Source organism: Manacus candei, unplaced genomic scaffold (assembly GCF_025592945.1).
Source record: "Manacus candei isolate 608988 ecotype Guabito, Panama unplaced genomic scaffold, ASM2559294v1 h1tg000008l, whole genome shotgun sequence".
Taxonomy (NCBI): Eukaryota; Metazoa; Chordata; class Aves; order Passeriformes; family Pipridae; genus Manacus; species Manacus candei.
Genome location: NW_026138056.1, coordinates 27,231,428 through 27,246,897, shown reverse-complemented (window position 1 = coordinate 27,246,897; position 15,470 = coordinate 27,231,428). Strand labels below are relative to the sequence as shown.

General features: G+C 39.0%; 1 protein-coding gene across 1 annotated transcript in view; it reads right to left on the bottom strand.

Annotated features, from left to right (window-relative positions):
* The window catches only part of HNF4G (hepatocyte nuclear factor 4 gamma), a 62,795-nt gene extending 47,806 nt beyond the window's left edge, over positions 1–14,989 (bottom strand). The window contains exon 1 of the mRNA XM_051768925.1: positions 14,715–14,989. The gene's annotated coding sequence lies outside the window, so the exon portion shown is untranslated. The remainder of the gene's footprint in view (positions 1–14,714) is intronic.
* Between the last annotated feature and the right edge of the window lie 481 nt (positions 14,990–15,470).

Here is a 15,470-nt window from a genome sequence, read left to right as displayed (position 1 = left end):
ATATGAAGTATGCTCAATCGCCCTTTTGTTCTTACTGTGGAGACTAACTAACTTCATGTTTTTTAAGGAAAGAACTTGGCAGTCCCACTTGGTTGTTTAACAAATAACTAGCTGTCCCTAGAGGACTTAAAATCACTTCCACCTAAGTTCTTTTGGGCTACATACAAACATCAAATAAAACCCCACCTCAGCACGTGGCAGCAAGAAGTGTGGGGGGACAGGACTGGTAAAATGTCATCAGCAAATTAAAAAATATGACTTCGGACTATTTTTCCATGTTTTTTCTATTTAATATAGAGACATCAGATATTGTAGGTCTTGGTTATATTCTACTGTCTGTCAAATGTATGTATTACCCTCCTCTTATACATTTACTTAAAGTGACCAAACATCCAGCTATCAACTTTTCCAAAACAGAGGCACTGGCACTTTCAAAGGTTTCAAAGCTAATTAATTTTACAAACACACACACACACACATACAAAGTGTGGAATGTTGACAAAAAATCCAACAACAACAACAACAAATTAAAATACTTTCAAAAAGTTAAAAGTTCTCCCTCCTTTTTAAATTGTCATTCTGAAAAAAAAAAAGTGGATTGAGTAAACTGGTTTTCAAAATCTAACATGACTTTGACAGAAAACTGCACCTGTGAAAAAGTAGTCCAATTTGATTTATTTTGGAAAATAAAGAAGGGAAAGGGCTGTGTAAGCTAGGTCTGCAGTAGAAATATTAACTTTCCTGATAATACTTTAGCAAGTTCTAAAGATCCTAGAGCAAAGGCTACCTTTTTATTATGGTAGCAAAAGGCATTGAGCCTCGTGAAGCCAACAAGCATCAATGTAATATATGAAAAACAGCAATGGTGCAGATCAGTTTGGGGGGTCTGTTCTGAACCTCAGCTGTAGGGTGTTAGAAATCATCAAATAAAGCTACTGACTTTTAAACTTTCCCATCATATATTTTTTTCACAGCTTCATAGAAACTTGTAAATTGAGGCAACTGGAAGCGTAAGACTTATGCAGTAGCAAAACACAAGAGTGAAACTGTAGTGTAAAGTGTCAGTATTTGCTCATGCAGGAGAAGTAAGAGCTCGGTGCAGTCACACTATGTTAAGCATTCTTCACTGGTGAAGTAATTGGTAGCTGAAAGCGCTAGGATAAGAATGTGGCTATTTTGTGCCCGAGTAAGAATTTTGGTTGAGTGAAAAAAAATTATCTAGGGTAGTTGTATGCAATACTGCATGGGGATCTAGTGGAAGTAACATAGAAACTGAAAAGCAAACAAACAAATATGAAAACCCACATTTCTCCAGAAAACCTTAGCAAATTGGTAAATCCTGACAAATTGATTACAGTCCTTGAAAGTTCAAAGTCAAGGAGATTTTACTTTAATGGATTTCTTTTTTAGGTACTAAAAGCAACAACATAAAAAGGTCGGAAACACTCTCCTGCTTGGGGGTTTAGCCCTGGCTTGTTCCGCTCGAGACAAAGCTCCACATTCCCTAGGGTGCAGCAAACTCCTCTGTGAGCCACCAAGGCTACTGCTGGCTGCTTTCTCCCTGAGCCTTTGTAGAACAGTTACAAGAAGCTTTACTGAAATTAACTCCTTATTAATCAAAGGCAAAAATAATTCTCTCTCTTCCAGCCACATGACAGAGGAGGGGATACTTTTTTGAAAATTGGAGAGCCCTGATAGCTCTCTTGGCTTTTCTAACTCAAACCAGCACATCTCTGTCATGCCACAGCATGACTGCATCAAGCCAGCTTTATTCCTCTGTTCACAAAGGTGTATTTCACATCTTAGATCAGTCACAACTTGCCACAATGGTTCCAAAGGAAGTAAAATAAATATACTATTATTATAGATTTAAAAACAAAACAAAAAAAAAAACCAACTGGCAGAACACACAGATTTTCCTGGTTATAGTAAATAAAGTAAAAAGAAATCCACTCTAATCAAATCCATTTATTAGTCTTTTAGCATTATATTGACAATAGCTGGACTCTAGTTTGCTTTCTTTGAAATCACACCATTACAGATACTTCAAGACAAAGTTACAAGAAAAAGCAGGATGAAATTTTTTTTGTTGTTTCTATCAAGTTTTTATAGTGTCTAGGTTTTCCATCTCAACTGTTCTTGTTCAAACTAAATCTAGTTCAAGAAAAAAATCCCCACCTCATTTCCCTGAGAACCTAGTTATTTTTATCTACCTCAACAACCAAGCTACTCTACCTTGTCATTTCAATTTTCACATATTTTCTCTTTGTGTATTCGTTCTATGATTCAGTGAAATCTCATCTCTTCAGCCCACTGCCATAAACTACTGTCCGGAACAAAGCTCTCTCTCAAATTCAATCTCAAACAAAATGAAAAAGAGAAAATCACAAATGAGAAAGTGGACCACAACCAATCCTAGGAGTCCCATTCTCACAAGGTCCGCGAGTTATTTTGCTTCATCAAGTAAACCTGAAACATGGGAAGGTGCTATCACCTCTCTCGTTGCCAAATGAGAAAGTGTTAATAAAAACAAGACCTCCTTTCAGGCACACTGGAGTGTCAATGTTAATCACAGATTTGGCTGAAATACACTTCTTGATCTTAAGTGATTTTCAGATGAAATACAAACAGCTGAAATTTTATCGTTCAGTTAACTGGGGACACAGATTGTCACATATCTGGTGGAATTACTGCTGCTAAACTATGATTACTGTAAATAGTAATTATTTTCTGTAATAGCAACACCGAGAAATCCTTCGTGCTCATCTGAGTTTTCTCTCAGCCATTTAACAGCTTGAGTGACCAGGAAGGCAAGAAAAACCTTTACGTCGGCTATACCTTCACACAAAGAACTGCGCTGCAGAGGATATCAGAGTTGAAAAAACTCTTACGAACAAATTTCTTTTTGTTTCAGAATTTAGGACATTTATTGCGTTTTCTTATACTGCCTCTTAAAAGCTTTGCAATTTCTGCCTTCAACTCTCTATGCATTTTTCTTCTGTTGATATGAATTTAATAGCTTTGTATAGAGTACCACCTGCTAAAGCTTCTCCAAGTAAGTTGTAATAGCTGTAACTCACAGGACTGGATTATGAAGCTTTTCCTTTGAACAAATATCTGGAAAACACCAAAAATAAAGCATTTATGTAGCAGATATTTATACACGAACTGTGAGTTAACGTTAAAAGGACTGAGCAAAGGATAAATTAAGATTCTCTACAGTTAGAAAATACTTTGTCATATAGTGGCTTTAAGAAATTTTTGCAATGAAGAATAAGCAATTGTTTGTATTCATACTGTTCCACTGCTGAGGTACAAGCTAGGCAAGTCCATAAAATTGTCTCAATGGAACAAAATGCAAAGGGAGTTATCACTGAATTAAGAAAATAGCTTCACACAATGAAAATATGTTTAATGAAAATTATCAAATTCATTTTACCTTCTATCACAGTGATTTTTTAAATTGGCATAACTCAATTAACTGAAGTTTGGTCAGCAGAGAATTCCAAAATAGCGTGCAGAACTGATGCAAATATTCGCACATGCCACATGATAGCAGTAACGTAATAATATTAGCATATTGATACCAATGTTCCTAAAATCTCTGTGACTATTAAAATGGTTTAATTTTGTTGGAAAGTTGTATTTAAAATTCCTTATTCAGCTGCAAATAGGAAATGTTATTAATAAAGCTATTTTTCACTTTTTCAGCTTCAGCTTTTCAAATGTTAGGCTGCAGTAAAAAATTGCTAGCATTTTTTCTGACTTTTCTGGGTAGTACCTCCTTCTTATCAGGTTTACTCTGACGTGATTCCGTAAGAGTGCATAGGGTATAGAACGAGACATTAATGAACTTGACAAGCTGCAATATATTAAAAGCGAGCCTCGAACACGCATATGTATACGAACCTTGTAATGCATACGCATTTCTCTAATTCCTCAGCTCTCTCACTGTCTTTGTAACCTAAATCTAGTGCTACTACTTTGTCTGGAAAATAATGATTTTTCATACCTCAATGTCTTGCTTTTATCTAAGCAGAGAATCTTTCCCTTAAGGACTATTGCAAGGGTCAGTTCTGAGCCCTCTGTCTTCTCTCCCAGGTCATCACCTTACTATGTCCTAAGCATTGAACTTGAGGTCATCAGTCACCTATAATCTCAACCATCAAAGCAGTTCCAGTGATGCTTATTTCTAGACACTTAAAGACTTACTAACAGGGCTCCGTCTCCTTTGCCCCTGCTGTTCAAGTGAGTTCTATGCTTCCTTGTGGCTTGAAACACCAAAGCCAGAGATGTGCCAAAACAAAGCATTTCTTTCATTATTTACCTCTTCTTTCTGCTCTTTCTCAACTGTTTCCATATTTCATAATTTCAGCATCAATCCGCTTTTTCTCCCCCTGTATCTCATCTGGTTGCAAACAGCCTGCTGATTCCCAAAACATTCTCTGTATATAAAAATGTCCTTGGTACACAGCTAGAATGTGCTCTTTTTCTCCAAATACTTTGTGAACAACACCTTACTCAGAATCCCAGACCTAGCAATGGAAAGTTTTGCAGACCTGCCCTTTTTCAAAGATACTTCCACCTAAAAGTCCAACCATCTTCAGCAGTTGTTATGACTGATGTCTGAACTGTGATTTTCCTAGCCATAGCAACTCCAGGTGCTGGAGGCCAGTCACTTCACTTCATCCCTTCCAAACCTGAGATGGGAGAACAAAGCTCTTGAAAATACATCCTATACACATCTTTACCGAATTCCTCCTCTTGATTTTCATCTGTTTTCAATTCAGCTACATCTCTTTCTTCCCTAAAGCCAAGCTCTCCCATACTACAGATGTACAGACTATGATCCGTGCCCATAACACACAGAATGATGTTCCTGCTTCTCACCCAAGAAAAAGTTACAATAATAAGAATAAATTTCCTCCAAGATCAGCCCCCTCTCTCTCCAAAGAATTTGCTCGTAAGAAATCTACAGTAATGCAAGAAGAAGATGCCATGCCACATTTTTTTCATGCTGCGACTGTCCACCAACAAGGTTACATTTAATACCCTGACAACTTGTATCTTTAGCAAAAGCTGGTAGGCTACTCAAAAGACAAACAAAAGAAAAAGAAAAAAAAAAGCCAAATAAACTCCCAAACACACACACACAAAACCCCAAGGCATATATAATCAGACCTTATTCAGAAAAAAAAATCTTTGCATCCTATTTTTTAATTATTAATGCTAATGTCTATAAATAACTTTCTCACATTTCATTCAGTTACAGCAAGGCAATTCTGATGGAATTGCACAGCTGTACTAAAAAGGGGAAAAACATATAGCGAGAAAAGTCAAGCTTCAACTTCACAGAGGTTAAAAAATCTACAATTTTCTTAAATAAAAATATGCATAGTTGTTCTTCTTTAGAGACACATGTAGAAAGTTTGAAATTAACAGAATAGGCATTCAGGCTCAATCAACAGGCATCAACGGGCATGAAGAAACTGCTTAGGAAATTTAAAATGTGTGGGATTCTTTCCTTCATTACAACCAATTCTGTTGCTTAACGTAGCTGCTAAACGTTAATTTTTTATTTAAGTAACAGTCTACAATAAGGTTCTCACATGTGGGACGTCATTCCAAGGTGTTCCAAGTGAAATTCCTAGAAACTGAAAAAACGTGTCGATCAAGACTTAGACTACTCAATCATTTATTCCAATATTATTTTAAATATTATTTTAAGGATCTATTAAACAAAAAAAAAACTACTTAAAAAACCTAACAAACTATTGAAAACTTTATTGGTTTTCCCTTTATTTTGGTGGAGACTTGTTAAAAGACAAATTTAAGATAAAGAGTTTGCTTAATTCAAAATTCCTGAACACTGACTGCAGGTTGGAAATAAATATAAATATATAAAGTATATCTACTTTATAAAAAATAAGAATTGTTTAATAAAGCAGCTGTTAAACGCTTTTCATTTTCTTCTTAAAACTATGTCTATTGCAGCTGCATTTGCTTTGGTATTACTGCACATTTTACCACTCGATAAAGTAGGTGTCACTGTACTTATAAATGGCGAATGTTATTTTTTCACATATTCATTACATATGACATTCAATATATTTCCTAACTCAAATAATGCCTTTGGGTTTTTTTCTGTAGGTCATCATCAAACCCGTCCCATTTATTTCATTTGGTGTAATTTCCAAGGGGTCATTACAAGGAACTCCAAAGATTTGGTGTCATTAAAGGTTGCTAACTATGTATAAAAGCTACTGAATCTTTCTCTCACCATAGTCTGCTCAAGGAACTTCAGATACACTCCCTGAAAGTTTTATATAGAAGTCAACAATATTCTTCTGTATTGTATGGTGTCTTTCAGGAATTTAATACCTTTTGCTTTAAATGTCAACTGTGCTTAAGTCTAGGGCCTGTCTTTAAAACAATTTCTGTATTTATTCACACTGACCATCCACTTTCTAATACTGGAATTTTAGGAATTTTAGGAATTCATTCAATCTGGTACATTTAGTTTCCATGACAGCACTGTAGCAGATGAAAGAAAGAAAAAAGGTAGCAGTGGCATAATACTACCTACGGCACACTGTGTATTATCATTAAGTGTCTGATGGAGCGGTTTGAGAACCACTGCTCTGTTCAACTATAAACACAGGTATTTATAGACTAGTAGATATATTTAGTGTCATAAACATCCCCTTTGGTTGGAAAAATTAAATTACATACACTGTTTAATATTAGGTGGCTGGTTGGTTTTCTTTTTCTTTTATTCTTTCCTAAATTACAAGGCTAATGAGGCATACAAAATGATTCTAAATGAATTTAAGAAAGGATGTAAGACTTGCTTTATGGGAAGATTATTGATTTTCAACAGGAATCTAACTATGTCACATACTAATAAGAACATTACATGTTTTTTATCAGGACAAGAAGACAAGCAACTTGCAGAGTTGTATGATTTGCCGATATAGAAAACATATATATCTCCAAATGCTGTACCTAAAAACGTAAAGAAATACACTATAAGTAGCTCTCAGCACTCCCAGTAAGAAAATATCCTTGTACATACACAAGCTCCTGTTACAGTTCTACTCTAGGGTCAGAAAAAATATATCTTGACTTATCAAGGATTATAGGACATGTTGAATTCTTTACCTAGTTAAGAACAATTGAGTATCTTTGATTTTCCAGGATTACAAGCTGCACTTTGGTGGACAGATGTATCCTTTGGGGAGAAGTGCACCACATAATCCATGTTCCTGGGTTTTAAACCATTAGTGGGTTGATGCCAGGGTTCCCCAAAGTTTCTGTTTCCAATTGTACTGGTTTGAGGTAGAGCAGAGTGCTTAAACTGGAAAAAAAAAATCTATTACTTTGACCTCCTAATATTACCAGAAAAAGCAGACAAAGAAGCTGTTTTCATAGGAACTTCTGAAAGCATGCTGTCTTTCTGTGTCTGATAGGCCATTATGTTCTAAACAGCAGCTTCTCGACAACTTTTTAAGTATGCTACTTTGTCCAGCTAATAAAATACTTATGTACTAAGAGAGTTTTTTCTTCATGACCTTCACCACATGGTTGAGGTTTAACAAGCACTTTGTTTGCTTGAACTGCTCACAATGCCGCTTTTCATCCTTTTACAGAAAGCAAGAGATCCGACTTACAAATTCAAAGCTACTAGATGCATAAGAAGACCAATCATAAAGGGTTACAAATTTGCTGCAATCCCACAGATATTTTCTTCAGGCCATTCAAAGCTGTGTTCATTTTCTACCGGCCAAAGTTTTGCAGTTCATACATGTATATTAATTTCAGAATAATCCTTTACGCTCTCTGGTACCATAGAATCTTGAGAATTATCATTGAGAACATCTTTCATTTTTTACCCTCTTTCAGCTTCTAATTCATCTAGGGAAATAAATTACTTGACCTACTGGATTAAAATAAGACAAAAACTCCACATTAAGTACTATCAAAACTCACGGTAAAATTTCCGTTAAAATTTCAGTCCCTCTCTCATCTAGAGAGTACAAACTGCTTAACATTTCCTTGCCCTTGAAATATAAGCCTATTAATTGAAAGTTTCCAAGTTTTACTTCATTATTAAAAAGATCTCTATGGACTTGCTACTGGAAAGATTACATTAGTGGAGTTGCTTCTTCTATTTACCTCTAACCAACGAGATGTTAAGTATGAGAAATGAGTTGCCCTCCGTAAATTTTTAAGCAAACAAATATCCCTACCATTATATACCTCCTTACCATTAAATACCTACTAGTCAGCTCACTCTTCTTAGCAAGAAAAGAAATTACTGATTTTGTTGACTGTTCTTTTCAATGAGGACAGCAGAGGCAGGCACATATGCAGACTTCAGCCACAGACCTTCAACATCCACTCGACCAACGCGCACATCCCTGTATTTAGCCAACTAAACAACTATCTTGACTGGGGCCAAGCATATGTATTAATCCTGGCACCTGTGTTATGGAGACAATGAGCTTTAGGACAGCTGGGAGATTAAGTAGAGAAGCAAGAGGTGCTAATGCCTCATGCTGCCTTATTTTTTTCAGCTGAGTCTTAGAATGGAAGCAAAATGCATCAGCCTGCATCCGTGAACCCGCACTGTTTCTCTTGGCTCTTATGTGCAAACAAGGACATCTGAATGAAGCCTGAAAAATCTGGCTGAGGAGACGGACCTTAAATTAATCCAAAAGCTCAAACCAGACTGTGTTCTCTGAACTACAGAATGCACCTACATTTTTAAAAGTAGTACAAATTGTAAATTCCTGGGCACAGCGGCTTTGGTTCATCCTTCTTATGTTTTACTCTCAATACTATATAACAGTAGTTAAGGAGATACAGACCCTGTAAAGTACTTCTTTATTTGAGATAATTTCTTTTCATCTTGGCTTACTTTAAAAGACAAAAGCCATAACCAACAAACAAAGAAAAAAAAACCCACTCACAACCCTAGCCTAATACACCTGAAATCAACTTAATGAATTTTGGAATTCTGAATTTTTACAACTAAAACTTCTTTCTGCTAATCCTGAGGCTACCTTTTGCTCTTCAGGGAACTTCCAGTGGAAGCTTCCTTTTATTTTTATTTTTGCAGATAGTGTTTCATCTTTGATATAATGATGTGGTTTTCCATGCAAGCTTGGGTGTCAGCACCAAACTTTTAAAGGGACTAGTTTGTATCCCTATAATTTATCTAGAAGATTCTGAAATTAGGCATAGTAATATAAATCTCATATTAAATCAGTGCTTTTCTTTGCATTTTTTCCCTCTTATGATCATAGGCAAAACTATTCATATTACTATGATCAAATCTAAAGTTCTGCCTTAAACTTATGTCGGGGTAAGTTCTGGCTCTTCAAAACTGAAATAAATTAAAAAGCATTGCCTCTAAGTCTCATTAAAATTGCATGTTCAATATTAATACAAAAAGAGTCACTGAATCTCATATAGATAAAAAGACAAAAAAGAAAGTTATAAACAGGAATACAGTTTAAGACACTCTAAAGCATGAGCGTCAAGCATGAGAATAAGAGGCTCGGAAGACATTATAGCCTCTTTAAAAATGTAAATATTTTGAAAATGCTTTGGATTTGGACATGAAAGTCAGGACCATCACCGTTCTCATGAAAGGCAAGAACAATATTAAATAATACATACCTATTATGTAGATAGTGTCTACTACCAAAATCAGAAGCAACAGTAAAAGCGGCGCGTTACTTTCTCCTTTGCAAGCCTACTTCCATTTTTGTGAGGACAAAAGAAATGTGAATCAAAGGGTAACTGCCCAGAAACCATACGAAACTCCACATGCAGCCAATGTATGGCATCTCTATCCCACCTAATTGGGTCACTGTGTGCTACCAAACAGTCCAGCGGAAAAGACTGTTTTCAACTTGTTTAGTATTTGGGAGTAAGCAGTAATAATCAGGTGAAGTATTTATCCACGTGGTGAGAAAATCCTACCAATTTCCAAAATCACAATCTTATCCTTGGAAGTAAAACAGCAAGTACAAGCTAACACCTGACTACACCTGTTAGGGGCCGAGAGAGGACAAGGAGTGTGTATTAACGTGCAGTCACAGCATGGTCACCCATTTCACTTCTCTGAGTAGCGTCTAGACCTTTACTGAGGCAATTTCGTGAGCTAAGATAATGTCAGTCTGGCATTTCCTTGCAAAAGGAATGAACATTATTATCCTGAAGGGCATAAGACTGTCTGCAAGACACTTTAGGCTGTGATTCTAAAACAGGTGGTCTCAATAAGAATCATCTTTATCATCATAGCCATCCATGAAAGAAAGAAAGAAGGAAGGAAAGAAGAAAGAAAGAGAGAGAGAGAAAGAAAAAGAATGAAAGAAAGAAAAAGAGAAAAAAGAAAGAAAAAGGAAGGAAGGGAGGAAGGGAGGAAGGAAGGAAGGGAGGAAGGAAGGAAGGAAGAAAGGAAGGGAGTGTGCTGTGGGAGGCACAATTTCTCGCTATAGTGAGAAATCTTCAAACATCTGGACCAGCTCTGAGTACGAACTGGTCCCACTCAGTGCCCAGCGTTGATACATGTTGGCAGTTAACGAAAAAATGTTTTATTTAACAAAGAAAAAGGGCAACTCAATCACTCTAACTTTCTGCCAGTGAGGTTTATTTTAGTTAGCAAGTAGCTGGTGAACATCTCTACTGTCTCAGCCAAATACAACCCAGGCTGGTGTAGCCTAGCAACCTCATACAAAAATGACCCTCAAAAACAGGATTCTCATTGCAGCATGGCCACAGATGTACCATCAATTGCAAGCTGAGTTGTATTTGTCATTTCATGGAGGCTCTGTTCTGCTCCCCCACCTGAGCCGAATTCCTGTATTTGAGCAGGAATAGATACACATCAAGAAATCCTTTTCCATCAGAGTGCTAAATATAAATAAAAAACCAGAAGTCTACAGGCAAACTACATGCAAGAAATAGACAGTGGAAACAGTGCTGTTTGTATAGGTCTATTGCAGTTGTATTCCCAGATAAACAGCAGGCAAGGAAAATTCTCACCTTGTATACTGCTGACTGTAATGTATGTCCTTGTTGCCTGGATACCTCTAGTGAATTACCAAGCAAGGGTGCGAGTTTTTTTCTTGATCAGTATTAAATAAAAAAATCCCAATCTCCTGCTCTATAAGAGGCAGCAGATGCACACAGAAGCTTCCCTTGCCTGGACCAGCAGAGTGCCAGAGAGAGACAAATCGAGCCTTGAGAATTTTAAATCTTGTGGGTTGCCGTGCCACGTTATGAACTAGATCTCATACAATTCATCACCCAAGTTGCAGAAAAATAGTTCAAGAACTCAAAATAATGAATTCTGTCATTTCCAATAGAAGTGTGAAGAGAGAATTATGAATGAACCTTTTAAAAACACGTATGTGGAGGGAGATTGCCCTTCTACAAAATGAAAGCAGCAGGCTTCTATTTAAATGGCCCAATCCTGAAAGCGAGACCTTTCATTTTCAATTAACTTAAATTGACAATTGAGAAAGGTTTGAAAATGTTGTTGGAGCCTTTCAGTTTGATAGATCTCAGTTCTGACATTACACACAGCATTCTGACCTGATTTTTAGAGTGTGCTGTTTTAAAATTGAGAATTTGAAATGAAAAATATTTGATTCAATCAAAGTTGTTGCAAGACATTCAAACATCTTAATCTGTTTGAAAAGTATTTTCCATATTTTCTCATCATGATATATAATGCATCATTCATTAAGATCCATTAAAACCTAAGAACCTTGCCTTTCTTCAACCTTACATTCTTTTATGTTGCACTGATACTTTCATTGAGAAATTAAATTTTATTACAGAATATATTACCACACACAACAGGTTTTTTACCATAAAAATAAAACCTTTATTTATATTCTAAAGCAGTCTATGTTACCAATCTACATTACCAGAATAATCTAATATGACATACCTCCTATCTACCTGACACAACGTAGGCAAATCAAACTAATTTTCAAGCTTAATATTAATTTTTAAACACAGAAATTGAAGACTTCTGAAGAACTACACATCTTGATTACATGAAAAAACCCCAAAACCAAATAAATCAGATAATATTTCAAAGCTTACAAGTAAGAAACGGGTCTTTGAAATCACTGAAAAGTGAGGTAGCGAGATCCCCATATTGAAAGAGTCTGTTTATCAATTAATATATGAAGCACATTGCCCCTGCTACCTCACAGATGCAAAAGCAGCTGTTCTGCTCAGCTCAGAACCCCCCTGTACCAACAATGCAATCTTAAATCTGCCATGAATTTGTTTGTTATAATAGACTCAATTCCCGAACAAAGAAAAAGTTGATTTTTTTTCCATCACATGGGTTACCACATTACTAGTTTTGAATTTATTTTAGGAAGCTTCTTTTAATTAATGACCTGCTAAGAAGAATTAATATTATTTTAAGTAATGTTTTGTTTCTTGTAGCCAGTGGAAATTAACTTACATGACGCAGACTTGTAGATAACACTGATGACATGCTAGACCCCATTTTTCTGCCAAAGGTTAACAGATGGGCAACCTCATGTAGTATTGAGTCCATATGCCCATGATATAAATACTGCCACAAAGTTTGAAACAGCAGCAATGTCAAGCACAAGGACTGAGTTCTGTTCGCGCACTACTGTACGGTTTTGGCAAACTCTGTAGAATCAAACAGGATTTGATTCAGGTATTCAAACTTGATCAAGCATTAGTAGGCTGTATCTTGAGGAAAAGCAGCAGCAAAGATGTATTTATACTAGAGCACTTCTGTTAAGAAATTGGCCCAGAAATTATTTAACTATATGCACAAATTAGCAGCAAACATCACTTGGCCATCCAAGGAACTGGCCATTATAGCCAGGCAAAAGGAAACCCATTTTTCTCACTTCACCTCATGGATTCTTCCATGGTGGGGAGGCAGGATAGAAGGAAGTGGAAACTCCATGTCACCCAAAGCTGCTCCCAATACACTGCCTAAGAGTATGTATACTCGACCTCTGCATTGCTCGTTTTACACTACTGCAACTAAGTACAAAAATTTTGGAATAGAGACATTCCTCTGGTTATATGAGGCAGAGAAAGTTACATTTTATGTTAAGGAAACACAAGGGTTGTATTCTGGGAAATGAGTCCAAATATGTTAGCTGTTAAAATCAAAGGTAACTCTGTAAACAAAATAACAGCATCCTGATCCTGTCCTACACCTGGTTGTTGGGTTGTTTTAAAACATATGTATGAAGTGAGACTTCGGCAGCCTGGTGACCTTCGGTAAGAGAGAGAGGGACAGGGCACAGAGTACTGGACAATGAAAATAACACTTTTAATTTTTTTTTTTTTCACAATGCTTCAGAGGTTGAAACTACCACTAAACATTTTCTCCCTTTTCCTCTTATCATATGACTATAAGAAGGAAAGAGGAAAACAAATCCCCAGAACAGCATTCAGAATACATGAAAACCACCTGCATAGATACATTTAATATGTCTCCTACATAAGATGTAAGAACTTCTTAGGGAATAAGGCAAATAACATAACACTTCATAGTTTTCTTCAGAAAAAGAGTCGCACCAGAGACTCAAGAGTTTTGAAAGTTGTACAGCATACTAAGTCTTACTAACTCAATTTTAACAAACTCGGCACCAATTAACAAAGATGCTACTTTAAATTTCTTCACTACCTTTGTAATATGGATGAGAAATCACAGTATTTTGATATACTGTGCATGTGCAGCACTGTACAAGAAAAGGCCTACATAAGGGAAGGTCCAATTTAACACAGTCGTAGTTTACTATGGAATACGATTCACTGTCACTTTAAAAGTTGCTTTAAATTTTAGTATCATTGCAACTTACTGTCTGCTTTTCAAAATGCTTGACTGTATCTCCCATTGCAGTGTACGGGAACAGATGTTCAACTCAGAGGTCCAACAGCTAGAAGTTGGCTTTCACTAAAAGTACCCTGTAAGTATGCTGTAAGCAGTGCACCTGCAGCACTGTAAAAGCTGGACCTGTCTTCAAAACTTACCCTCGTATTACTTTTCTTGTTTCATGTTTGAATTTATCTTTTTGAATTACTTTTCCTTAAAGTATTTTTGGTTTTCTCTACCAAAGTGTCCAGCCCTGGCCAAGTGCTGTTACCACAGCCCTGCAATAACAAACCCATCTGCTGCACAGGTGACCACGAGGGCGGGGGCGGAGAAATCAATAAGAGAGGCAAAACCAAAAAAGCCTTTAGGAAATGCTCCTAAGCCCGGCGCAAAGCAGTGACTTCGGCTACTGGGGAATCAGAAATGCCAGCACAGCGCCAGGCAGCCATGCGGCCGGTGGCGGGGCAGGGGCAGCAGGGTCGGCGCTGGGCTGCGCCAGACCCTGGAGGCCGGGACACGGACACGACACACGGACACGCAGACACGGACACGCACACACACCCCGCCCCGGGGCCCGGGCTGCGCCGTGTGCGGTGCCTTTCCCCGCAGCGCCCCAGGCGCCGACAACAGGGACACGTGACCAGGCGAATTTAAAATAAATAAATAAATAAATAAAAAGGAACGTATGAAATAAAATCCCCCCAAACTGGCTGCTGTACGCTTGGCCACCAGCTCTCCCCGCCGGGCACGTCCGCCCCGCGGGCGGCGTGGGGCTGTGTCACTGGGCGGCCGCCGGCCCCCGGGAACTTACCGGCGGGGCCGCCCCGTCCCTCGGCCTCCGGCGGCGCGGTCGCGGCTCAGGGCGGCGGCATCCCCCGGGCCTCCTGCCTCCCCCGCACCCCCCGGCTCCCCGCGGACGTCCCGGCGCTGGGCTGCGCGACTTGTTTGGTGCGGTGACACCGTCCTCACCATATGCTGAAGCGGGAAAGGAGGAGGAGAGAGAGTTTGTGTGTGGGGGAATTAACTTTGCTCAATGGCGACAGGGCAGCAGCCTCAGCCCCAGCATCAGATCGATTTACTAAACAAACTGAAACGTGGGTGGGGACGTTAAACAGTAACCAGCGGCCTCAATGAAAACTGAAAGCTGCTGCCGCCGCCGCCAGCCACTGGCCCTGCGCCGCCCGCGCCCCGCCGGCGGGCGGGACCGGCGCTCCCCGCACGGCCCGGCCCGGCCCGGCCCGGCCCGGCCCGGCCCCGCGGGGGTTGCGGCGGGGCTTGCCCCCCGGCCCTGCTGCCTCCGGCTGGCTCCGCGGCAGCGCCCCCGGCCGCCGGGACGGGGAGGGGCCGGTGCCCTGCTCCCCTGGCCGTACCCCGCCACGCTGCCGCTGCTTCTGTGCCAAGGGCGTGGAAATATCCCCCGGGCCGCCCTGCTCTGCCTCGGGAGGCAACCCTGGGCGCCCTGCAGGGCCCGAGCGAACGGCGAGCTCCGTCCGCAGGGCCGTCCCCGCATCCCCCCACCCGCGGTCCTCAGCGCCCCACGGTGCTTGGCAGCCACAGATTTGCGGGC